Consider the following 24,728-nt stretch of genomic DNA (forward strand, 5'->3'; position numbering starts at 1 on the left):
GCAGACTTCGTCAAACAGTGAAGGGAGAACATAGCCTTCACTATGAGAAGTATGGTGAGAGCCTGTGTGGTGTAGTGGTTAAGAGCGGTAGACTCATAATCTGGTGAACCAGGTTCACGTCTCCGCTCCTCCACATGCAGCTGCTGGGTGACCTTGGGCCAGTCACACTTCTCTGAAGTCTCTCAGCCCCACTCACCTCACAGAGTGTTTGTTGTGGGGGAGGAAGGGAAAGGAGAATGTTAGCCGCTTTGAGACTCCTTTGGGTAGTGATAAAGCAGGATATCAAATCCAAACTCTTCTTCACGCCACTACACCATGGTACCCAGGAGAGGCTGTTTTTGGCTGTAGTACCCAAGATTTGGAATAGCCTCCCAAGAGAAGCACACCTTTCCTGCCTGCTTTTAGATTGGTGGAGAGAACATATTCATTTATTTGTCTCTGGTTTGGTTTTGTTTACTTTCAAAAATCTTACATTGCTCGCTGGTGCTTTAAATTTCTTTGTATTTTGTGGTGACTTGCTTGGTTTATTCTGGATTTTATCTTATTGATTTTATCTTATTTTTGTATTGCACCGCTAATGGTCATCAGCTACTTTGGTAATAAAAAAGTGGCACTTTTGCAAACTGCCGCGAGTATCACAACCACAAGCAAGCACACACCACAACACAACCCAGCCACCCCTTTGGCAACCCCAGCAATAGGCAAATGTTTCCCTCTCATAAGAACACTCCAAACGAATAACCTAGGCTTTCAGTCCACTGAGTTGAGAGATACAAACAAAAACACCTGTAAGTGGCAGCCTATTTCATTCTTTCACAGCTAAGAAGAGAAACGCTGTGCAGATGAGTTTATTTTTAAGCTCTGGAAGAGCGAGGTGGGCGGGAGGAAGAGTTGGGCATATGTTCTTTTGTTGTTAAATCTTGTGCTTTTCACACCTATTAAACATCTGCTTGACAAGATGTGTTCACACTTGACAAGCATCTTCAAGGAATGTGAGCATTTGCTACAAAATTTCTGTTGCTTGAAAAGTACAATCCAAGCATCAATATTGTCTTGTTCCTATTTGCTACTATGCCCTGATAACTGCAATTATGGAAATAGGATAGTCATTCAATAGCAAGTGGAACACAGCTAAAAAACAGCTTCACTATACTATGAGTCAGAAGAAACACTACCACCAACTGGAAGTCTTAAGTGGAGTAGCTTAATACCATTGGCTCTGTTGGGATAACTCCTTAGACTCACCCTGACCCCTTATTTACTTACAGAGTGAGAAGTCAATCAGAAGTTCAAAAGTGCATTAAAAAGAATAACAGCAAACCACAGCAACACCAAAGCCTTCCAGTTTGTCTCTTTTTCATCCTGGGATATGAAATTGTGTAAATATTACCATAAATATTCTCTCTCATATTTAGAGATAGTTGAAAATGTCCATTTTTGTTTCTTTCAGTTTCTCATTTTTCCACTCTTCAGTTCGCCACATTTTCATTAAAAAAAAAAAGTCCTCGTGAAAAGTCATCAGCAATTCAGTGCAAATTTATCCTGATATATACACATTCTGCTAATGCACACATTTCTTAAAGCAATTTCTCCTAACACACTGTATTTTTGTATGTTCTTCTCCCTAATATATGCATCTACAGGCACACTTTACTCTGTTATAGGCATTTCTGCATAGAATACTTGGCTGGAGAACTGCATTGCAAAATTCAGAAAAGTGCGAATGTCAAAGGATAGCTGTGTTTCGTAAAATGCAAATTAGCTAAACTCATTGTTAAATGCAAACTGAATTGAATTTCTCTCCAATCTCTGATCATTAGTGGATCTGTTCTGTAAAAAAAAAGAAAAAGAAAGAAGATGGAGTCAGATAACCACTTACAAAGTTAATGCTGTCCAGCACAGTCAAGAATTTCAACACATATCAAGTGCAGAAGTTCTTGGATTCCAACTCCCATAAGCCTCAGCAACCATGGTCAATGGTCATGAATAATCAGAGGTAGAGTCCAACATCAACTGGAGGGACACAGGCTCCCTAACCTGGGTGCTAAGTAGTAAGAAGAACGTTGCTATTCATGGAAGGTATTGCTGAAAACAGATTTGAGCAACTTGCATTAGGAAGGCAGCTCACGTTCCAGAAATAAATGAAAAATTCAATGTGTGATGAAATAGCCCATCTGTGTCCATTCCAAGTGCCCGGTATAGGAGCTGTGATAGCCAGCAGTGTGACAGAAACATCCTGGAATACTTTCAGTGTTTGCCTACGGGTTATCTCCAGATAAGAACCCTGGGAATAACAACTCTGAAATAACTGGGAACCTTGGTTGCAAGAACGAGCCCATCGCCTCCTGCCTTGTCAATTCCTGTTGCTTCAAGCCACCAGACAGCTGTTAGGAACCCAAGCTCTGAGGATCGACAGACCTTATGGCGTCTTCAGAGATAAAGGCCGCTGCGGAGCCGATTATCCAAACCCAAGGCGCAGCCCCTGCCTTTCAGCAGCCGATCAATAACAGTAATGCATAATCGTCAGTGTTCGCATTATCTGTTGTCAAACGGGCAGTGTTCTTCTGTTGTGGTTATCTAACTGCCTTCAGGTAATACTTACAGATGGAACTTGAGGGTTGCTGGTGATTTTAGGAATGTGATAGAGAGCACCATCCGACTTTTTTTGTTGTGCACTGCAATCCTGCTTAGCACACCTGCCTCAGATTGTAGACTTTGCTGTTATCTTTATGTTTCAGCGTGTTAAGTTTGCCTCTCTTCCTGTGTGTCATGATCCAAATGTGTGTGTGTGTGTGCATAAACCCGTCACCTTGTGTACGTGACAAAGAATATTTTTGTCTACTAAAGCTCCTGCCATGAATGAAATGTCTTTCTCGGGGCTAGTGTGGCATAGCAGCTAAACCAAACAGACCCAGGTTCAAATCCCCCCTCAAGAGCATTAGATGCCCTTGAAACCAATCTGCTAGACCAAATTACCTCACAGAGCTATTGTGAAGCCATGTACACCACCTTGCACATCTTAGAAGAGAAGCAAGATTTTAAAATGTAATAATAATCTGAGCCTGAGGTGGGATTAATCAAGTTTGCTTCTTTCTTTCTTTCTTTCTTTCTTTCTTTCTTTCTTTCTATCTGCCTTTCTTTCTTTCTTTCTTTCCAGACTTTCTGCAGGGATCAGCTGCATGATTGAGTTTTCCATATGACAACAGGTGTGGCACAGGAGCATGTCACATGGAGAAAATGGCTTTGAAGTCCAAATTGAAACAGATCAAATTTTGCCCATAGGTCAAACCAATAAAACCATAAATTGATATGGTGCTCAAAACAAAAAATCTAAGTTCCATAAATAGGCATAGTACAACTTCCTTAAGATGCTGGGTGAAACAGAAAGGTCTTTGCCATTGTGTTCAGTCTATGGTGATTACTCTGTGAGGGTTAACTCACATTTGAAGAGTAACTATTGGGTGTCACAATCAATGAGCAACAAACATGCATTCATCAAGCTGCTCTGTTCAGGCATTCATATACAACTAGAACCATGGGAGTGTGGAGTCAGCAACCTCATCAACTCATCCACTCACTGGGGCAGAAGTTCTTCTAAAGAAGGACGCCTACTCCACACTGTTTGATTTTGAACCCTGACCACACAGGGTTCCAACATCACACGGAGGTCTAAATCATGCAGGAAGGTTGCACATATACAGCAGGTTCCCAGCTTCACATCCTCCTCCTCCTCCTCTTCCAACGCATGAAAAATGTTGAGGCCAGGGATTCTTGAAGCAATTATAATTGTGTGAACTCCCAAACCCAGCCTGTGAGTCTCTAAGAAGTTGCAGTACTTTTCTTTTGCTACCACAGATCAAAATGAGCTCTTATCTGGAATTTCCTGATCTTATGCCATCCTCTCTTCTTCTACATTTCTCCAAGAAGCTATTTTCTAGTTTAACCCTGCTAATTTTAATTTCCTGACCTTCCCTGATACTAGAAAAAAGCTTCACAAATCTATTTAACAGCACAAAAGCATCAGACCTGGCAGCACAATCCGTCTCTTTTTGTTGTCAGCCAGACAGCCCAAAAGAAAGCTGTAAGCAGTTGTGTTAACAAGAAGAACACAATTGCCCCCTTTTTTCTCAGGAAGAAAAAGGCAATCAAGCACTGTTGTCATTTGAAAGTATACAGCTCTGTTCCTGATGTTAGATGCTGAAAGGGCTTTTAAGACTCTTTAAGCCATTGATTCACCTGCAAAAAAAAAATAAAAAAAATTAACCCCATGCCATGCCACAGATCTGAAAAATATGCACATAAATGCAAGCAACTGGATCAGAGCGCTGCTGAAGAACAGTTTACATCAAATCTTTAACCTAGTCTTCAGATTTTAAGGCTTATATGCAACTAAGTCCTAAACCTCTGGAAATCAGTGACCCTGAGTTAGTCATGCCCATTAATTTAAATGGGTCTACTCTGAGTAGAATGGGACACAACCACAGAGTAGAATGGGACACAACCACAGAGCCTAGGGCTTGCCAATCAGAAGGTCAGCAGTTTGAATCCCCGCGATGGGGTGAGCTCCCGTTGTTCGGTCCCAACCAGCATTTGTTCATAGCAAAGTCACTGTTATAGCAACGCATAAAAAGGGGGCGGGTGGACTGGGAAATCTGGCAAGGAGACGAAAGGAGGAAGCCCCCCAGCCATGCCATGGTTTAAACAGCCCATGACCACGCCCCTGGCTGTGACAATTGGACAGCCGGGCACGTGGCAGGGCCGGGAGTCAGTGCAATGAGGGTGGCATTCCTCCACCTCCCAGTCGGATCACTAAGAGGTCCCAGATGCCCAGCTGCAACACCACCCACCAGGAAAGGTAAGTGGACTTGTGGGACAGCAGTAGTTGGCAGACAATGCTGCAGGAACAAGGGGAAATTAAAGGAGGCACAAGGGGCTCACAAGCCACACTAAACCAAAATATGGATGTAAGAAATCTGTGTGCAACACATATTTCCAAACCTCTGTTTTTTTCTTCTGAGATCTACAAAGAATCCACCATTTGAGTTGCATCTCCAGGGATGGGAAACCTGTGGCTCTCCAGATGTTGGACTCCACTTGCAGCAGCCCCATTGGGTCACCTGGACTCATTGACTTAACATCCCTGATGCTTGCAGGCCTTGACAAACTCTCCTAGGGTTGACTTCTCCTAAGGCACAGCATCACTTGGTTTCTTGCATGGTGGGTGACTGATGGATGTGAAGAAGTCCACCAGTGAAGCAGTAGACTGAAGTGATCCCATTGTGAAATATGCCATGTCAGATTGCAGGAACACAAAGTTGTCCTTTGAATGCTCTTCATCTTAAAACTAAAGCTCCCTGAATAGGGTAAACTGCATGGGGTAAACATTGGAGCAAGAGAAACTATGCTAAAACCTTCTCCCTGGTGTACTACTTACTACATGCAGAGTGGTTGCTTGAGTTTTTACATGGCGGTAGAATTCAAAGAGATGAATTGCCCACCCACCTGCAGCCTCCAAATAGATCTGTTAAATTAAAAGCCATACCTACTAAACGTTTACTGTTAAATTTGTTCTATTCAGGTGTAATTCTTTGCCTGATTAAATCTTTAAATTGCAATTTCTCCGATTCAGTGATTATGCTCTTTCCCCCAAAAAAAGCACAAGGCAGCACTTTGAAACAACTATAACTGCAGCGCACAAAGCAGAGTTCACATCCCACTTCAGTCAGGACTCATGGGCTGTTTCTGACCTACAAAATGCAAAAATTGATCTCATCTCATCTCTCTCTCTCTCTCTCTCTCTCTCTCTCTCTCTCTCACACACACACACACACACACACACACACACACCAGTGTTGTAAGAGTGAACAAGGCATGTAAACAACTTTGTAATTAAAAGTAATTTATGCCTGATTGGAAAATACTGTTTAGTCTTTATACAACACTTATTTATACAGTTATACAAACACATTCTAATGCTTGTCAGGCATTAGAATTACTACAGTTAAATATATTTCATTGTGCTTCTTAGATCTCAGATTTGAGCAAACATATTTGAAAGAATCTTTTACAAAGGAAGCCCTCTTGCACTTGAATGTGACAAAAACTATCAGGATTATAATCTCCTTTTTTTTTGAAAAAATGATATAAACGAGTCACTCAAGGTGCAGCTGGAGAAACTCTGCATAAGGAAAATCCAAATTCCCTACAGTGTCCAAGAGTGAAACCTTTAAAGAGGTGGGGGGGGGGGGAGAGCTGGTTAGACATTTGCAATAACCAATCATGTAAAAATATCTCATGCAATGACATTTTACCTTGCGCAGTTGAAGACCACAGTTCAAGTCTCTTTTGTGCTTTATTTATGAGTTCAGGCACCACTGTGGTGTTCCGAGCTTCTTTATGAGGGCAAAAGAAAAGATCAGACTTCCAGTTCTTTATCTTCATTCTCATTGTGTTCATCCAATCACCAGTTGTGGCCATTATTTCTTAGGCTTCTTAAAAAGCAACTTCTCTCCTGGGCTGACGCATTTTTATTTTTATTTCTTTAAAGGAAGGTCAAATGAAAGACTCAGATATGAAAACTGAATTTCAAGAATCAAGATTAGCTTCTTTTACTCAACAGCTCCCTGCTACTTTCAAGTTAACCTTAACGTGCCAGATTCAACACAGCTTTGAAATATATGGGCCACTAACAGGATTACAGTTGCTTGGATGTCAGGGGGTCTTGCTGGTAATACCGCCATATTTTCCTCCATTTTTGGCCATGTTTCTAAGGCCCCCTCCTCTCTGGCATTTGCCCAACCCTTATCAATCCAGCTGCTCTTGTCAGAAAATCCTCATACCACCCCCAGTCCTTCCTATACATCCATATGGAAAGTAAGGTAGCAATATTTCATGTTCAAACAGTATGCTATGCAAGTGAGGTGAGGTCACCAGATGGAAAATATCAAGAACCTATTGTGTCTTTTATTGTTGCATAGGAGAGAAGAATTTCAGCAGGTGCAGCTTCCATGACACCTGCTTAAACTCCATCTTTTACCCAACTGTTAAAAGTGCAAGAGCACATCCTTCTTTTCCATCCAGATTCTTTTTAAAATAATAATAATAATAATGCTGTTTTCCCTCCAGCAAAACACAATCATCCTAATTTTTGTTTTGGCGTGGAATATATTCCCTTAACTCACAACTTCCTTGCTCGCCAGAACATTTAAATTATTAAGGTTTCACGTGTATCGTTTCACAAACGGATGTTTGTGTGACATTTTTATGCTCTCCCAAAGCTTACATCTGCAGGGCTTAATAGTTAGAGAGAGAGCCTCAGTTGGCTATATAAATCTAAGCTACTTCGAGCATAAGCACGGGAAGGTGCAGAAACACCACACTCTCTTTGATACTAATTTTAGATTTGTTTGCCTTCCTTCCTTCCCGACTCTCCTGCCTAGGAGGTCATCCTTTACTGTCAGTTGTATTTTGACTACGACTTGCACGCCATCACCTTTTAATGTTTTGTCATCAGGGAACAATCAGCAAGCCCACGGAGGAGCATCAAAGGCATCTCTACAGGAAGGCCTAACTCATACAGTGACCCGTTTCCTGCTTCTGGCTACCAATTGGCTAAAGAAACCAAAGGCTTTGCGGCAGAGCGTAAGTGGGTCACACAAAGGTCACAGGAAGGGCAGCAGCTAAGATAGTTAGGGAATTATTGTATTAGCTGTTGAACCTTGAAAGGCAGCCTGGAGGGCCACAAGTTCCCTATAAGTGTATATCTCTCTTCAACCAATATAACAGGTGAGAAAACTGCACCGCTGCAATGGGTTCTGTCTATATGATGCATTGTATGTGCTTCAAATGACACTATCTCCAAAACTCCAAAACTCTTTGTCCAATTTGTTAAGTTGTGGGTGAACATATCAGACGACACAGCTATTCTCCAAACAGCTCTTGTTTATTCACAGGTCAGAACAGAACTGAACTGAAGGGTTCAGTCAGCCTGCTTATATAGAGCTCCAGTACAACGTAACTGTAACAACTTTCTGTAACTATCCAATCACTGAACATCACTTTTGATCCCTTATTTGCATGTGTGGACCTGAACTATCTACAGTATCCCCCTGCTGGCCCAGGGTGAGAACTTCAGTACATAACACAATTCAATGCCGCTGGTATAAAACATGAAGCAAGCTTAGCCCTAAATGTGCTTGCAGCATGTACTCCAGCTTGCCCCAATGACATATCCTTGAGCAATAATGAGCCATGATTTTCCATCGTATGCAGGTGACCAGCAACGATACACACACATGTTCTATGGTAGCTATTGAAAAACAGCACATTCTGAGGGCAAGGCAATCCCTTACTTGACTTATCCTTCTCCCCTGTCCACTTCCCTCTCAGAATGAATTGTGACCTCCTAAGTCCCTTTAACTGACAGTCCATCATATGAGCCTTATCTGCAGGGCCGGTCCACCCATGAGGCAAGGAGAGGAAGGTTGCCATTTGGAGATCCACCTCAGGTGCCAAAATGTATTGGGCTGACCCTGCTTATCATGGGGAAAGGACTAGAACATGGGTAGGCAAACTAAGGCCCGGGGGCCGGATGCGGCCCAATTACCTTCTAGATCCGGCCCGCGGACGATCCAGGAATCTGTGTTTTTACCTGAGTAGAATGTGTCCTTTCATTTAAAATGCATCTCTGGGCATAGGAATTTGTTTTGTTTTGTTTCTCAAAATATAGTCCGGCCCCCCAAAAGGTCTGAGGGACAGTGGACCGGCCCCCTGCTGAAAAAGTCTGCTGATCTCTGGACTAGAACATACCTTCTGACATTTCTCTGATGAAAATCGCATTCCATAATGATAATTTTACCATTTATACCCCACACATCTTACTGGGTTTCCCCAGCCACTCTGGGCATCTTCCAACATATATAAAAACATAATAAAACAGTAAACATTTAAAAAAAACTTCCCTACACAGGATTGCCTTCAGATGGCTCAGGGGTTGGATAACTCCATACCCTCCAACATTTCCCCAGTTAAAATAGGGACATCCTAAGGAAAAGTAGGACATTCTGGGATCAAATCAGAAACCAGGATGACTTCTCTAAATCAGGGGAGTCCCTGGAAAATAGGGACACTTGGAGGGTCTGCTAGAACAAAGCAAATTCCAAAGCAATGTGTGGGTTGCACAACGCATACTTGCCCCCCTGCCAGTGCCAGCCTCTTTTCAGCTCCTGTTTCCACATGCCACAATACCTGCTTGACAGGTACCAGATGCAATGGAGCTGGAATTTCTGCCTGGGCTCTGTTGCAAGAAACCAGAGAGAACAGCTGTGCTTTTAAACATCACCCCTTCATTTCTAAAGAACTTGCATATGAGAAGCTCTTCAGGGGGCATGGTTATTGCCTAAGGATAGTTAATAAGTAGTTAAATACGCTGAAACACAAGCTGGGGGGGAGGGGAGAAATAAGAGGGTCCATCCCCACCCCCCATCCCCATTTCTTAAAATTTAACTTAATGTGCATCCTGTTCTATTCTGACGTTGTGGACTGGATAACCATAGATGAGCAAAAATATATATACTGTACGAAATAGAAAGCTGCACAACTAAAGACTTAACCAGATGCAAAAGTACTAATAACTCTTGTTCAAAGTGGAGAAATATTCATACTAAATAGAACTAGAATATTAAATCACTGAAAAGGTTCTTGTTTGTAACCAAAGGTGGTTCCAATTGCTGAACAAAACATGTTACAAATAAACAGTGATTTGGCAATGTCTTTCAATTGCACCATCAAGCAAGCCATTTTCAATTTACTCCCTTTTACTTGGCTGTTTTTCATCTGCATTTTACTACTTACTTTATGACTTTTCTAATGTGACAATTTAAATATTTCTCCGTGGGATGCTTCCATTCATCATTCTGCAACTTACTGAATTTGTGCTGAAAGGGGAAAGGAAAAAAAGGCAGTGAACTTTAGAGAAAAGAGTTGCTCAAGTCATTCAGACTGCTTTGCTATATTTCAATAATAGATTAAATTATAAATTTTATCTCATTTGGTTTACTAATCTCATGCTAATAGCTGGTCTTTAGTTAAATATAGTGTTTTATTTATTTTATCTGATTATTAATTTTTAAATTCTCAGCTAGATGTTCTACATCTTTTGGAGTGAATTTTGATTGTGAGACTTGCAAGTGCTTTATATATAGATTAATGTAGCGTAATGAAATATCATACTCATCTTCAAATCTGTTTAACTATACCTTCATTCATTTCATAGTTTAACTGTGCATCTATCGAACTGAAGTAATTCTGTTAATAAATATTAGGAGTCTATTCAGTCACAACCTGCTTATGCCCTAAAATGTGTGTGTATGTGTAAAAGAAGTTGTGGAAGTGGAAAACTGGGACTGGGACCATGGCACACACTGCTGTTTCAAAGGCAAATGGGAGCGTGGAGTAATGTTCAGTGGGAAATTGTGCAGAGGAAAGAGTCAGACCCCATCTCCCAGGAATACTGCAGTCCTGATCCAATTGGGCTCCACCATGGCTGGTATTCATTAAATTACCTGGGAATACGCACCACTGAATTTACTAGGACCTACTTCTGAGTTAGGATTGCAAGAGGGGGACTTTGGTTTTTCAGATTTCAGCAGCACCCTGTGCAAGGCTGGAATTTGGCGAGCGCACACACACACACACACACACACACACACACACCACCTTCTATTCTGCTCAATTCACTATGTCCTAGTTGCAATGCCCTGTGGCGCCCCCTAGGGTCAGAACCCAGTGCAGTGGAACCTGTCACACTGCCCTAAATCCACCTATGGGGTAACACACTGGGGAACAAGGTCAGAATTGCTCCGCACTGACTTTAACTATGTACCACTGAACAAATTTAGGATCTGGCTGTGGTTTATTTTAATTCAGTCTAGTATAACCTTTGTAAGGTACTAAACAACAAACTGGATGACTGAATCACCCTTGTTTACAATTTGGGACAAAATAAAAAAGATCCTGTCTTTTTAATCTCTGTGAAGGTGGGAAAATATATTTGGAAGCGACTTCTTCTCAGGCTGGCTTAGAAGGTTTATTACAATGCAATTTACACAGCTGGACAGGTCTACAGGTGGCTCAAAATGCATTAGAGAAAGTGACTTGATTCTGCAGGGGGGGAGAGACAGGAAGTCTCTCTGGGATTGAGGTTGTGCCAGGCATTAACACAGCTGACTGGATAGCAGGTGGCTGCAAGTATAAATTTCATGCTAACATATTCATTAGAGCTCCCTTGCCTCTGTCTTCCTGGAATTGTAAAGTGCTGCTGATATCACCCTAAGCAAGCCCGTGCAAGGACACACTGCTTTTCTCAGAACAGAGGGGAAAGCGAGCCCAGATGAATATGAAAAGAATGAGCACTTCCACGGTCCTCATCCCTTTTTCGTCACCTCTGCAGAACATTGCTTTAGGGTGAGACTTTCAAATGCTGCTTAGGTATGCAAACCTGATTCCATTCGGAGCTGAAATGGTTTGGAATATCTCAGCCTCAATTAATTTATTTATAAGAACCCAGAAGGTGTGACTGTGTTCTGCTAACTAGCCAATCTCTTCAAATACCAATTTATAAACCCAAACACCCAAAAGGCTTAAAAGACATACTTTCTGTAAGGGTTTATTAAATAGAAAGGGGGGGGGGAGATGAATATATCAGTGATGTTTGCTTTTAATTTGTTTTTGTTTTTTCATTAATAAATAAACATATTCCATAAATGTGCTGAATAAAACAAAAGCAGAAAACACACTTCAAGAACAGTGGCAGGAAAAATTTGAACTGATGCCCGAAGCATAAGGTTTCTTTCCCCCACCCTGTAAGCTACACAAGACAGCATCATAAATCTTCCTTTTGACCTAGTTTAGCATATGCTACCTTCCTTGCTAAAATATTCACACACAATTAAATAGCCATGGGAAGGCAGGAAAGAGACAAGAATGTGGGGTGCCAGGGCTAGAGGAATCCATAAGGAAGACTGTAGCTCAGTGGTAGTGCATCTGTCTTGCATGCAGAAGGTCCCAGGTTCAATCCCCAGGGTCTCCCAATTGGGCTGAGAATGTCTGCTGTCTGAAATTGCTCTGAAATACTGGAAATTTGCTGCCAGTCAGTGTTTGCAGTATTGGGCTAGATAGACCAATGATCTGACTCAGTATAAAACATTTTCCTATGAGCAATCCACCACACTGAACAAGCTACCATCTCTGTCACCCAGAATTTAAGCTGGAGGCAGCCTCTTAAATGGAATAATTTGATGCAAGAGAGGTAGGACAGAGTCACAACCACAATTTTCATGTCCTGCCTTAACATATAACATTGTCTAAACTGGGTCAAAATACTGGTCCAACTAGCTTAGGACTGTCTGCACTGGTCTATAGCTTTCAGTGTCTCAGCCAGAGGACTCCCCTCACCCCAATTCTACTCATTTCCTTTAACTAGATATCCAGGGATGGCTTATTCATGCTTTGGTGACATCCAGGCTAGTGCACAAGCTCTCTGTGTTGGGCAGCCGTTGAAAATGTTTGAGAAGCTTTATCTAGTGCCGAAGGCAGTAACCCACGTGTTGATTAGTCCAAATGGATTTTCCACTATGGAATTGGCTCTCAAAGAAGGAGGCAGTGATGGCAACCAGGTTGGATGAACAGACATATTCATATCAATGTATACCAGCCATGATTGGTCCTGTTTGTCAATTTCCCACAGGCATCTGGTTGGTCACTGTGAGAAGAAGATGCTGGACTAGAAGAGCAATTGGCCTGACCCAGCAAACTCTTCTTATGTTCTCATATCTTGCTTCTCTTGAAGCAGCTGCACTTCTGGGTCATAAGAAGAGCTCTACTGGACAGGACTGAATGCCCACCTGGCCTTTCCATAGCAACCAAACAGGTGCCTACAAGAAGTCCACAAGCAGGAAATGAGTACAAAGCACTCTCTCTTTATGCTTCCCAGCAACTGGTCCAAAATTGCGGTTTCGATCTTTAAACCCGCTGAATAGCTTGGGTTTTGGTTTTTTCATGGGACATTTCATCTCATATAAGATCCCAGCCCTAAATCCCTTGAGGTGGCCCTGCCCAAGGTTTCATTTTATGTAGAGACCCGGGCAGTCTCTATAAGGAGCAAGGCCTTCTCTGTGGTGGCCTTTAATACTCTGGCACTTCCTTTCAAGAGAGGTTCATTCCGCCTCCCCTTACTGTTTTTTTCAGAGTGGAGGAGCATTCTTTTTTGTTCTGATTGATTCTTGCTCTTGTTCCATTGACTGAGCTGTCTTTACTGCTGTTTTACTACCATTGCTGTTTTATTGAAATTGTCTTGTGATTTGGGGGGGGGGGTTGATTTGTGCTCTTTTATTGGATGTTGGTTTTATTCTTCAAACTGCTGTGACATTTTATGAACAGCGGTATAAAAATCTTTTAAATTAATACACCCTGGAGCTTGTGCTTGCTAAACATGTGCTCTGTCACTGAGCGATTGATTTAAAGTTCCCAAAGAAACATGAGATGTGGCTGCCATGCCTGCTGCCCGGGCCTCTGCCATCTGTCCCTCCTCTTCCCTCACCTGTTACAGCAAGCAAGATGCCAGGTATGCCATATAGAAGCTGGTGGAAGAGGGCAGATGAAAGGGCTAGGATGGCCAAAATAGGCAGAGATACCAAGTGGCAAGAATCACATTGCATTTTGAGGAAGTGCCATAGCTCAGGGATAGAGCATTTGTTTTGCAAAGACAGCTTCCTGCGTTCCTATATATCCAGTCAGGGGCTGAGGATCATTCTCACAAATGATTCCCAAAATGGAACTAGTAATATATGGGGTTCCAATACTTTGGCCACCTCATGAGAAGGGAAGACTCCCTGGAAAAGACCATGATGTTGGGAAAGATAGAGGGCACTAGGAGAAGGGGACAACAAAGGATGAGATGGTTGGACAGTGTTCTCGAAGCTACCAGCATGAGTTTGACTAAATTGCGGGAGGCAGTGGAAGACAGAAGTGCCTGGCGTGCCCTGGTCCATGGGGTCACGAAGAGTCGGACACAACTAAACAACAACAATATATGGGGGGAAATGGGCAATAATTCAGAGGAGCCAAGTGTGAACACTCAGAAAACCCACTTTGACATCTGGCCTCTTCAGTTTCTCACACAGCAGCTCCCTACACCAAAACTATTTCCTTTTCTTTCTTTCTTTTTCATTAAAAATAGGGCTGAGAACTATGGCAGGGAGCAATAAGGCAAATCCAAATTCACATGCTGACATCTTCCACTCGTGCATTGCACCAAAACTAAACACCTGCATGCCTTTTCATGCCACATACTCATATTTAATGGAATTATGAAGATTTTGTTGTTGTTTAAACAGAGGAATAATCTTAATCAAATAAATACATAATTGATATCACACGTTTGGAATGAGTGAGAACTGGACAGTGGAAAACTGACTTCTGTAACCGCTCAAATCCCCATGAAATATTTTTTTATATGTCACATATGCAAGAAGCAACCTGATCTTGAATGTCATCTGTTCTGAATTATACATGCAATTATGGTAAAATCTATACCAGATCGCATGTTATTCCTTAGGATTATGGTTCAATCGTTATTAAAAACTTTTAAGCACTTTCAGTTGGCAGATTTATGAAGTCCTTCATTCGGAGGCCACATTCTACAAATCTGAGGTTCCCATCGTTTAGTTAGTCTTCTGGTATGGAGAAACACAGGGAGATTATAATTGGACATCTCACTGAAGTCTCTTAGTAGAGTAACATTTGTTTTTTTAAAAAATAATTTTTATTAATTTTCATAAACAAAAACACACAAAAAGACATACACAAACAACACATGACTTCCCCATACCTCCCCTTCACTGCACCCTTGTTTCCAATTTTTTAGCAATCCTTCATTCCATTTTTATATTTAACTTCCCTCAGGTTTTCTTAACTTAAACATTTACAGCTGAAATTCTCTGTTTCTTACCCCTTGACATTTTATCAGTCTGAAATTTTACAACAGTTCTTAAGATATATTTTGAATTTTTCCCAGTCCTCTTCCACTGTCTCTCTCCTCTGATCACGGATTCTGCCGGTCATCTCTGCCAGTCCCATAAATTCAGTCACCTTCGTCTGCCATTCTTCCAGAGTAGGTAGTTCTTGCATCTTCCAATACTTTGCCAAAAGGATTCTTGCTGCTGTAGTTGCATACATAAAAAATGTCCTATCTTTCTTTGGTACCAATTGGCCGACCATGCCCAAGAGAAAAGCCTCCGGTTTCTTTGCAAATGTCCACTTAAGGATTTTCTTAATTTCATTATAGATCATTTCCCAGTAGGCCTTAATCTTTGGGCAGGTCCACCAAAGGTGGTAGAAAGTTCCTTCACATTCATTACATTTCCAGCATTTATTATTGGGCAAATGGTATATCTTTGCAAGCTTGACTGGGGTCATGTACCACCTATAGATCATTTTCATTATGTTTTCTTTCAAGGCACTACATGCCGTAAATTTAAGGCCTGTGGTCCATAACTGTTCCCAGTCAGCAAACATAATATCATGACCTAAGTCTTGTGCCCATTTGATCATAGCTGATTTAACCGTTTCATCCTGTGTATTCCATTTCAGCAACAAGTTATACATTTTAGACAGATTCTTAGTATTGGTCTCTGTCAGGGGTTCAGGGAGAGAGACGCAGAGTGAGGGGGAAGGATTCCAGACTGACGAGGAAGAGGATGACAATGACCCAAGATTGTCCATGAGTCCGTCCAGTGAATCGGAGGACTCCCAAAAGGGAGCCCCTCTGGTCAAGCCAAGGGGAGCTAGAGGGGGAAGCAGTCAGGAGCAGGGAAAGGAAGGGGGAACCCCCAGTGGGAGTTGGAGAGCGAGACCGGCTGCTCCGCTGGAACGGAGTGAGGGGGGAGGAGTGACCAGTGTGTCAGAAGGAGCAGAACAGGAAGCAGAGAGGGGAAGGAGATCAGGGCAAAACGTGCTGCCGGAAGGGGAGGAAAGTAGTATTGAGGGCAATGTAACGGTCGAAAGGAAGGTCAAGAGCAACGTAAGCGCGCCAAGTTCAAAATGGGAGGCGCGCGGAAATGAAGAGAGTCCTGGGGAGGAGCCTGGTCCCAAAGCCCGAAGGAGGGGGGAGGAGGCGGCAGAGGATTCAGCCTCGGGAGAGTCCCGAAGGGAGAGAACACAGGGGGGCAGAAAGACCCTGCGGAAAAGGAAAGAGAGAAAGAGGTGGACCAGTACAAGCCTCTTAAACTGGTGTCGAGGGGGGAGCGAGTCAGAGGGGACTTCAGCGGTCTAAGGGTAACAGACGTAGGGTCACGGACTTCGGATCTAAAGCTACTGATGTTCTTGAATAAAAGCTTTTGTACATAAGCTGGAGTGGACTTTGGTCTCTTGTGAGCTGGGACCACGGGTGACTCTGACAGTAAGTCCCCTCTCTGAGAACGCAAAATTTTTTTTTGCAAAGCTCACGAACGGTGGCAGCCATGAGTGCGGAGGAACAGCTGACAACACTGCGCAACGCAGTTACGGAACTCACCGCTGCAGTCATTGCATCTCAGAAGAAGAGTGATGAAGCGGAGAAGCGCTGCCAGGACCTGCAAATAAGGTGGGAGCGTGCTAGCAAGGAGGGGTTCCCAGGGTCCAGATCAGAGGGGATTGGACTTGGAAGGCGGGGGGGCAGTCTAGTCACCCACTTCGATGGGAACCTAAAGCACTACCCAAGTTTCAGAGCAGACGTCTTGTATGCACTGCATTTGCTTCGTAATGACTTTAAAGATGAAGAGGAGAAAGTGGGGTTTATTGTGTCTCATTTGCATGGGGAGGCAAGAGCTTGGTTGCGCAATTTGTGGCGCGAAGACGGCCCTGCCCGCCGCGATTCTGATGAATTTATTAAAGCGATGGATGCTTGTTTCCAGTCAACCGTGGATCTTGATCTTGCACGCAGGGAAATGCACGGGTTGCAGCAAGGGAGAGCCACTGTGCGTCAGTATCATTCGCGATTTTTCGCCTTACTGACTGTATTGGGCTGGGAGAAGCACTGCAAACCAGTGAGAGATTTGTTCTGGGAGGGTCTCAGCGGCCCCATAAAAGATGAACTTGCCAGGGGAGACAGACCTCAGACCCTGGAGGACGTCGTGCAGAGGGCTCTTGCAATAGGGGTACGCCACGAAGAACGTCCTTGGCACAATGAGGAGGGACGCCAGGCGCGTGCACCGGCAAGGGCGCCTCCTTTTCTCCCCAGAGACTTCAGCCAGGCACATCCCTCGCCTCTGGCGTGGCAGGGGGAGGAACCGATGGAAATTGGTGGTGCTAAGGCTCAGGCAACAACCAGAGTTCCAGCTTCCGGTGCAGTAAAGGCGAAGCCTCCTAGAGGGACCAGGAAATGTTACATCTCTGACAGTGCACTACACATGGCGAAAGAGTGTCCCCAGAGGCCCCAGAAGCACACTGCAGCCTTAGCAACAGTGGCAGCAGAAGTGATGCAAGAGGAGCAGTCTCAGGGAAACGACAGTGCCTGGCTGGAAGCAGAGCTGCTGGGGCTCAGCCAGGCGAATCTGTAGAGCAGTCCCCAGTGCCTTTGCAACGTACAGACCCTTTACCACCCAAGCCAACGGTGCAGCTCACTGCAACACTCCAGTTGCCGAACGGAACCACCCTGGAAGTCCCCATCACGATCGATTCTGGGAGCAACGCGGACTTTGTGGGGGTGCAGTTCGTCAAGCAGCATCGCATAGCGCTTCTGCCCGCGACAACGCCTCTAAACGTAGTCACGGTTGATGGCAGGAAATTGCTGGGAGGACAAGTTGTGCAACAGACGCCTCCCATGGAGATGCGGATTGGACATCATAGAGAAGTCATCAGCTTCAATGTCACCCGCCTGTCGGACACGCCTATAGTACTAGGCATGAGTTGGCTGGAGAGACACAGTCCTGCGATAGCGTGGTACCAACGGCAGATCACCTTTTGCTCATCGTACTGTGCTCAACATTGTATCCAGTCCAGCCAGGAGGAAGGGGCGGAGCAGCAGCTGCAACTTGGCATGGCGCAGGCAGTTCCTCGCAAGTACGAGAGTTTCCTGGAGGTTTTCTGCGAGAAGGAAGCTGACCGGCTGCCGCCCCACAGACCTTACGATTGCGCGATCGACCTGTTGCCGGGGGCACAGCTGCCGACTGCGAAGCTGTATTCCATGTCTGAGGACGAGATGCAAGAACTCAGGGAGTTCATAGAGCATAATTTGAAGCGTGGATTCATCCAGGAGTCCAAAGCAGTGGGGGGCAGTCCTGTGTTTTTTGTAAAGAAGAAAGACACGCCCCAGAAAAGACTCATTGTGGATTTCAGGGCCATAAATTCCATGACCAAGCCCAAGGCCTTCCCCATGCCCAAGATTGATGACCTCCTAGCGACCGTGCGGAAGGGGAAGATCTTCACCAAGTTGGATCTGCGTGGAGCGTATAATCTCATCCGTATCCGGGAGGGCGATGAGTGGAAGACGGCCATGTTCACGCCTCTGGGCACGTATGAATACAGAGTTATGCCGTTTGGTCTCCAAAATGGATCTCACGTCTTCCAAGCCTTTATGCATCACGTGCTGGCGGGGCTCCTCTACAAGAAGTGTGTGTGTTTCCTCGACGACATCCTGATCTTTTCGGAATCGCAGGAGGCTCATGAGAGAGACGTGAAGGAGGTCCTGCAGAGACTGCGAGAACACAGGCTCTACGCCAAGTTGGAGAAATGCCAGTTTGATGTGACGGAGGTGGATTTCCTCGGCTACAAGCTGTCTGACAAGGGGCTGGCCATGGACAGCGTCAAGGTCCGCGCCGTGTTAGACTGGAAGAGCCCACGCAATCGGAAGGAGGTCCAGAGATTTGTCGGGTTCGCCAATTTCTACCGCAAATTCATCAGGGGTTTTGCAAAGGAGACAGCAGCAATCACGGACACCCTCAGTTCCAAAAAGAAGAAGTTCGCTTGGACGGAACAGGCAGAGCGCTCTTTTAGGAAGCTTAAAAGCCTCTTCGCTTCCGAGGAGCAGCTGCTGCACGTGAATCCGGGCAGACCCATGCGAGTAGAGACCGACGCCTCAGACAGAGCGGTGGGAGCCGTACTCCTGCAAGAAGATTCCCAAGGAGATTGGAGACCCTGTGCTTTTACTCCCGAAAGCTCAGCAAGGCGGAGCAAAACTACACCATATGGGACAGAGAGCTGTTGGCCATCCACGCTGCCTTCAAAGCATGGCGACACTTCCTCATAGGTGCCAAGCACACAGTGCAGGTCCGCACAGATCACAAGAACTTAGAGTATTGGCGCACGGCGAAGCTCCAGAGCCAAAGACACATGCGCTGGGCTGAATTCTTCGCGGATTTCGACTTCAGGATAGAATACATCCCGGGAGAATCCAACGTTATAGCCGACGCGCTCTCCAGGAAACCGCAATATCTCGAGGAAGCAGCGCCAGTGGCAGCCAAGCACATTTTCGCACCGCAGGCGTGGACGTGCGCTACCATCGCAGTCGACCTGGACGCGGTGCGACGTGCATTGCAAGTAGATCGATTTGCACAATCCAAGATGGAGGCGCTGCGCAGGGGTTCGCAGAGAGAAGATGAGTTCCAATTACGTGACGGGCTGTTAACTCACAAAGGTGCCCTCTACGTACCGGGCGAAGAGCTCCGCGCGAGGGTTCTGCAGCAGTTGCACGACGCCCCCAGTGCGGGCCACTTCGGCAAGGAGAAGACAATAGAACTGGTGACCAGGGACTTTTGGTGGCCCCAGATGCGGGGAGAGATAGCGGATTACGTCGCCAGGTGTGACACTTGTCAGAGGTCCAAGCCAGTGCACCAGAAGCCAGCGGGGTTACTGGAACCGCTGGAGACGCCACAGCAACCGTGGGAGAGGGTGGCGCTGGACTTCGTCACTGACCTGCCCAGCTCCAGAGGCAAGACGGCGGTGCTGGTGGTGGTGGACTTGTTCACCAAGATGGCGCACTTCATTCCTTGCGCGAAGGTGGCGACGGCGGAACAGACCGCCAAACTCTTCATCGATCACGTGTTCAAGGTGCATGGGCTGCCACAATCTGTCCTGTCCGACAGGGGGCGCCAATTTGTTTCTACCTTTTGGCGGAAGCTTCTAGGTATCCTGCATGTCAAGATCAACCTAACGTCGGCAAGGCATCCGCAGACCAACGGCCAAGCAGAGAGAGTCAACGCGATCATGCAGCAGTACCTGAGATGTTACGCCAATCAGCGCCCGGCGGCGTGGGTAGACTACCTGCCGATGGCGGAGTTTGCCTACAACAACACGAAGCACGCGTCGACGGGGGTGACGCCGTTCTTCGCGAACAATGGTCGTCATCCCAGAACCTTCCCGGGGTTCGTAACACCGGGAGAGGGGGTGACGCAAGAGGCCGACCAGTTCGCAGCAGAGCTGCAAGAGGTGCACGAGGAGCTGCGGAGACATTTGGAGCTAGCCAAACAAGCATATAAGGTGCAGGCAGACAAAAACAGGAGAGTGGGAGAGGACATCCAGGTGGGGGACTGGGTATGGTTAGCGGCCCAAGCGATGCCAGCCAGGTCGTTGGCTAAGAAGAAGCTGGGACACAAGCAGCTAGGGCCATACCAGGTGGAGGCTAGGATTAACCCTGTAGCTTTTCGACTGGCCCTCCCCGAAGGTTCCAGAGTGCACCCGGTCTTTCATAGGTCGGTGCTCACTCCCTACAAGACCCCGCACAGGTTTCAGGAGTCTGACACAGTACCGCACGCACGCACTCAGTCACCCGAGAGGGAGGGGGCGCCCAGGGCCGAACCACTCAACGAGGTCACTGAGATCCTGGACTCGAGATGGGGGGTAGAGGGAGTAGAATACTTTCTAGCCAGAGAGGGTACCCCGGCCAGTGCCAATATTTGGGTGCCGGACTACGCTTTAGACGAACCTCTTCTGAAAGACGAGTTCCATGCACTTTTCCCGCATAGACCCATGCCAGCCGAATATTTTGATGACTGGCTCTTTACGCCCACACTTTCAGACAGTACTTTCAGGGGCTTTTCTTCCGCCGAGGAGAGAACGCCAGAATCAAGCCCGCCCAGGGGATCGAGTTCGGGGGTAGACACAGAACCCTCTTACTGGTGGGACGAGCAACCAGAGGACGACTGGCGCAAGAAATGGCTGACGGGGCCTTGGCAGGCAGCACCAGACGAAGTAGCAATGGAAGAGGGAGCCGAGAACACCTTGGGTGAAGAACCCGCATTCGAACACACATACACCGAGCTGCTAGCAGAGGACATTGAAGCAAACGAACTGTATCCTGCATCTACCTCCGAGGAGATGCGGCTCCCACGACCTGCCTCCGAGGGCCGGGAGGGGGGAAGGGGGGGCTTCGAGGGGGGGATGGATGTCAGGGGTTCAGGGAGAGAGACGCAGAGTGAGGGGGAAGGATTCCAGACTGACGAGGAAGAGGATGACAATGACCCAAGATTGTCCATGAGTCCGTCCAGTGAATCGGAGGACTCCCAAAAGGGAGCCCCTCTGGTCAAGCCAAGGGGAGCTAGAGGGGGAAGCAGTCAGGAGCAGGGAAAGGAAGGGGGAACCCCCAGTGGGAGTTGGAGAGCGAGACCGGCTGCTCCGCTGGAACGGAGTGAGGGGGGAGGAGTGACCAGTGTGTCAGAAGGAGCAGAACAGGAAGCAGAGAGGGGAAGGAGATCAGGGCAAAACGTGCTGCCGGAAGGGGAGGAAAGTAGTATTGAGGGCAATGTAACGGTCGAAAGGAAGGTCAAGAGCAACGTAAGCGCGCCAAGTTCAAAATGGGAGGCGCGCGGAAATGAAGAGAGTCCTGGGGAGGAGCCTGGTCCCAAAGCCCGAAGGAGGGGGGAGGCGGCGGCAGAGGATTCAGCCTCGGGAGAGTCCCGAAGGGAGAGAACACAGGGGGGCAGAAAGACCCTGCGGAAAAGGAAAGAGAGAAAGAGGTGGACCAGTACAAGCCTCTTAAACTGGTGTCGAGGGGGGAGCGAGTCAGAGGGGACTTCAGCGGTCTAAGGGTAACAGACGTAGGGTCACGGACTTCGGATCTAAAGCTACTGATGTTCTTGAATAAAAGCTTTTGTACATAAGCTGGAGTGGACTTTGGTCTCTTGTGAGCTGGGACCACGGGTGACTCTGACAGTCTCTAACAATTCTGTTTCCAATTTTGACCTCTCCTTCTGAAATCCTAGTTTCCTGTCCTGCTTAAAAGTCTCATTTATCTGATAATAATGTAGCCAGTCTCGAACCTTGGATTTTAGTTTCTCAAAGCTCTGTAATTTAACCTTTTCACCATCATATTCTATAATTTCACAATATTTTGGCCAGTTAGAGTCCATGTTAAGTTTTTTCACCGCTCTAGCTTCCATTGGTGACAACCATCTGGGTGTTTTACTTTCCAACAAATCCTTATATCGATTCCAAACATTATACAAAGCTTTCCTGACAATATGATTTTTAAAGCCTTTATAAACCTTTGCCTTGTCATACCATAAATATGCATGCCAGCCAAAATTATTATCATACCCTTCCAGGTCTAAAATGTCTGTATCCTCAAGAAGTAGCCATTGCTTCAACCAGCAGAAAGCTGCTGCTTCATAGTAAAGTCTTAAGTCCGGCAGAGCAAAACCCCCCCTATCTTTTGCATCAGTCAAAATCTTAAATTTTATTCTGGGCTTTTTGCCCTGCCAGACAAATTTGGATATATCTTTCTGCCACTTCTTGAAACAGTCCATCCTATCCAGAATTTGTAATGTCTGAAATAAAAACAACAATCTCGGCAATACATTCATCTTGATAACAGCAATTCGGCCTAACCAGGAGAGTCTCAACCTAGACCATATGTCAAGATCTTTCTTAACTTCCGACCAACATTTCTCATAATTATCTTTAAATAAATTCACATTCTTAGATGTTAAATTCACCCCCAGATATTTCACTTTTTTTGTTATTTCCAAACCAGTTTCCCTTTGGAAACTATCTTTTTTCCCCCGTCGTTAAGTTTTTTTCCAGCACCTTTGTCTTCTGTTTATTTAATTTAAAACCTGCCACTTGACCAAATATTTCAATTATTTCTAAAACTCTTTTTGTACTGTTAGTAGAGTAACATTTGGCTGTATTCTGCAGAACCCTGGTGTTTCTCAAAAACGTATTGGGAGTACGTCAAAGAAACCATCAGTAATGACAACAACCCAATGAAGTTTTGAATATTATTTTTGCTGTTTTAAAAATATGACCTGCCCTTCACCAGCAGGCCCCAGGGTGGGTTACAACAATTTAAAATACAGAGTTGAAAACAGATACCTGTTCTAGGACACAACTCTGTCAATCACAAACTAGATGTGACTGGGACAGCTCTGTTTTGTTTTGTTTTGTTTTGTTTTGTTTTGTTTTGTTCTTCATCATCATCATTATCACTTTTTACAAAATGAAAAAGCCTCAAAATGACAAGCAAATACACAGCTGAGAAGTTAAAAATAATAATTGTTATGTATTGAAGTTCTCACCCTGGCCACCAGGGGGGTATTGTGTATATAGTCAGGTCCACGTAAGTTAATTTAGGCGGGAAACCCTGGGCTGTTGTTGTTACAATGTTGACAGCTGGCTGCCTATAAAAGCAGGCGGGCTGAGCTGTTTTCTGTTCAGTTCAGTTCCAGCTTACTTATAAAGAAATACAGTGGTACCTCGGGTTAAGAACTTAATTCGTTCTGGAGGTCCGTTCTTAACCTGAAACTGTTCTTAACCTGAAGCACCACTTTAGCTAATGGGGCCTCCCGCTGCCGCCGCAGCACGATTTCTGTTCTTATCCTGAAGCAAAGTTCTTAACCTGAGGTACTATTTCTGGGTTAGCAGAGCCTGTAACCTGAAGCGTATGTAACCCGAGGTACCACTGTACTTGGAGAAATCTCTGTGTCATCTGCTATGTCCACCCACTACATCATCATCATCATCATCATAATAATAATAATAATAATAATAATAATAATAATAATAATAAATCCAAAAAATGTTCAATAATTCAAGTTCCTACCCCAGAAAATGGTGGGCTAAGTTACCAAAGGCCGTAGTGAATAAAAATGTATTAGGTCTGGTGCCTGTTTGCACCTGTATCTCTGTGTAAAGTGTGAGGAATGAGATTTAATTTTATCAGAATTTAAAGATAGGGTGTGCATTCCTGTAAGTACAGGGTGTTCGTATTTGTCAAGGGAAAGGTTTAACGCCTCCATTTCCTCCTGATCAAGATCCATCAGTCGCCATCTTCAGTGCCTCTCACCAGAAACTGAAGACAATTCTTTTGGTGGCCTTTAAATTGATTTCTCTCCCACCCCACCTCCTGACCACTGCTCCTTTAAATGTCATTGCATTTGACGTTTTGTATTAGTGCTTTTTGGTTCTTTTGACTATTTGTACTTTAAGGTATTTAGGCTACACTAAATACATGAAGATGAAGAAATACACTAAAAATGAACAATAACTGGTTTTATTTCTTGGCTTCTGAGGTACCGCTATCAGCCTGGCATCCATCTTGGAACCATTCCCCAGAGGGGGGAAAATAAGCCTTGAGGGTGTGCAGTTCCAACTTTTTTCCTCAAAGAAACACTTTTGCCCTTTGGTCACTAGGTGGCAACCACATAAACATATCTTACATACTGTATTTTATGATATTTGCATTGGTTCTGCTACCTAGA

The 24,728-nt window shown here is 45.1% G+C and overlaps 1 long non-coding RNA gene across 2 annotated transcripts; it reads right to left on the minus strand.

Annotated features, from left to right (window-relative positions):
• Positions 1-1,377: 1,377 nt before the first annotated feature.
• LOC309326113 lies at positions 1,378-24,537 on the minus strand. 2 transcript variants are annotated; one of them, XR_014150166.1, is made up of 6 exons: positions 24,145-24,537; positions 9,853-9,935; positions 6,312-6,539; positions 4,999-5,117; positions 4,027-4,236; positions 1,378-1,830 (listed from the first exon to the last, which is right to left on the minus strand). It is a non-coding gene; the product is annotated as an uncharacterized lncRNA (long non-coding RNA). The 2 variants fall into 2 exon arrangements; XR_014150165.1 differs by lacking the exons at positions 4,027-4,236; positions 4,999-5,117.
• Positions 24,538-24,728: the final 191 nt, after the last annotated feature.

Source organism: Podarcis erhardii (assembly GCF_964252035.2).
Source record: "Podarcis erhardii genome assembly, chromosome: 12".
Taxonomy (NCBI): domain Eukaryota; kingdom Metazoa; phylum Chordata; class Lepidosauria; order Squamata; family Lacertidae; genus Podarcis; species Podarcis erhardii.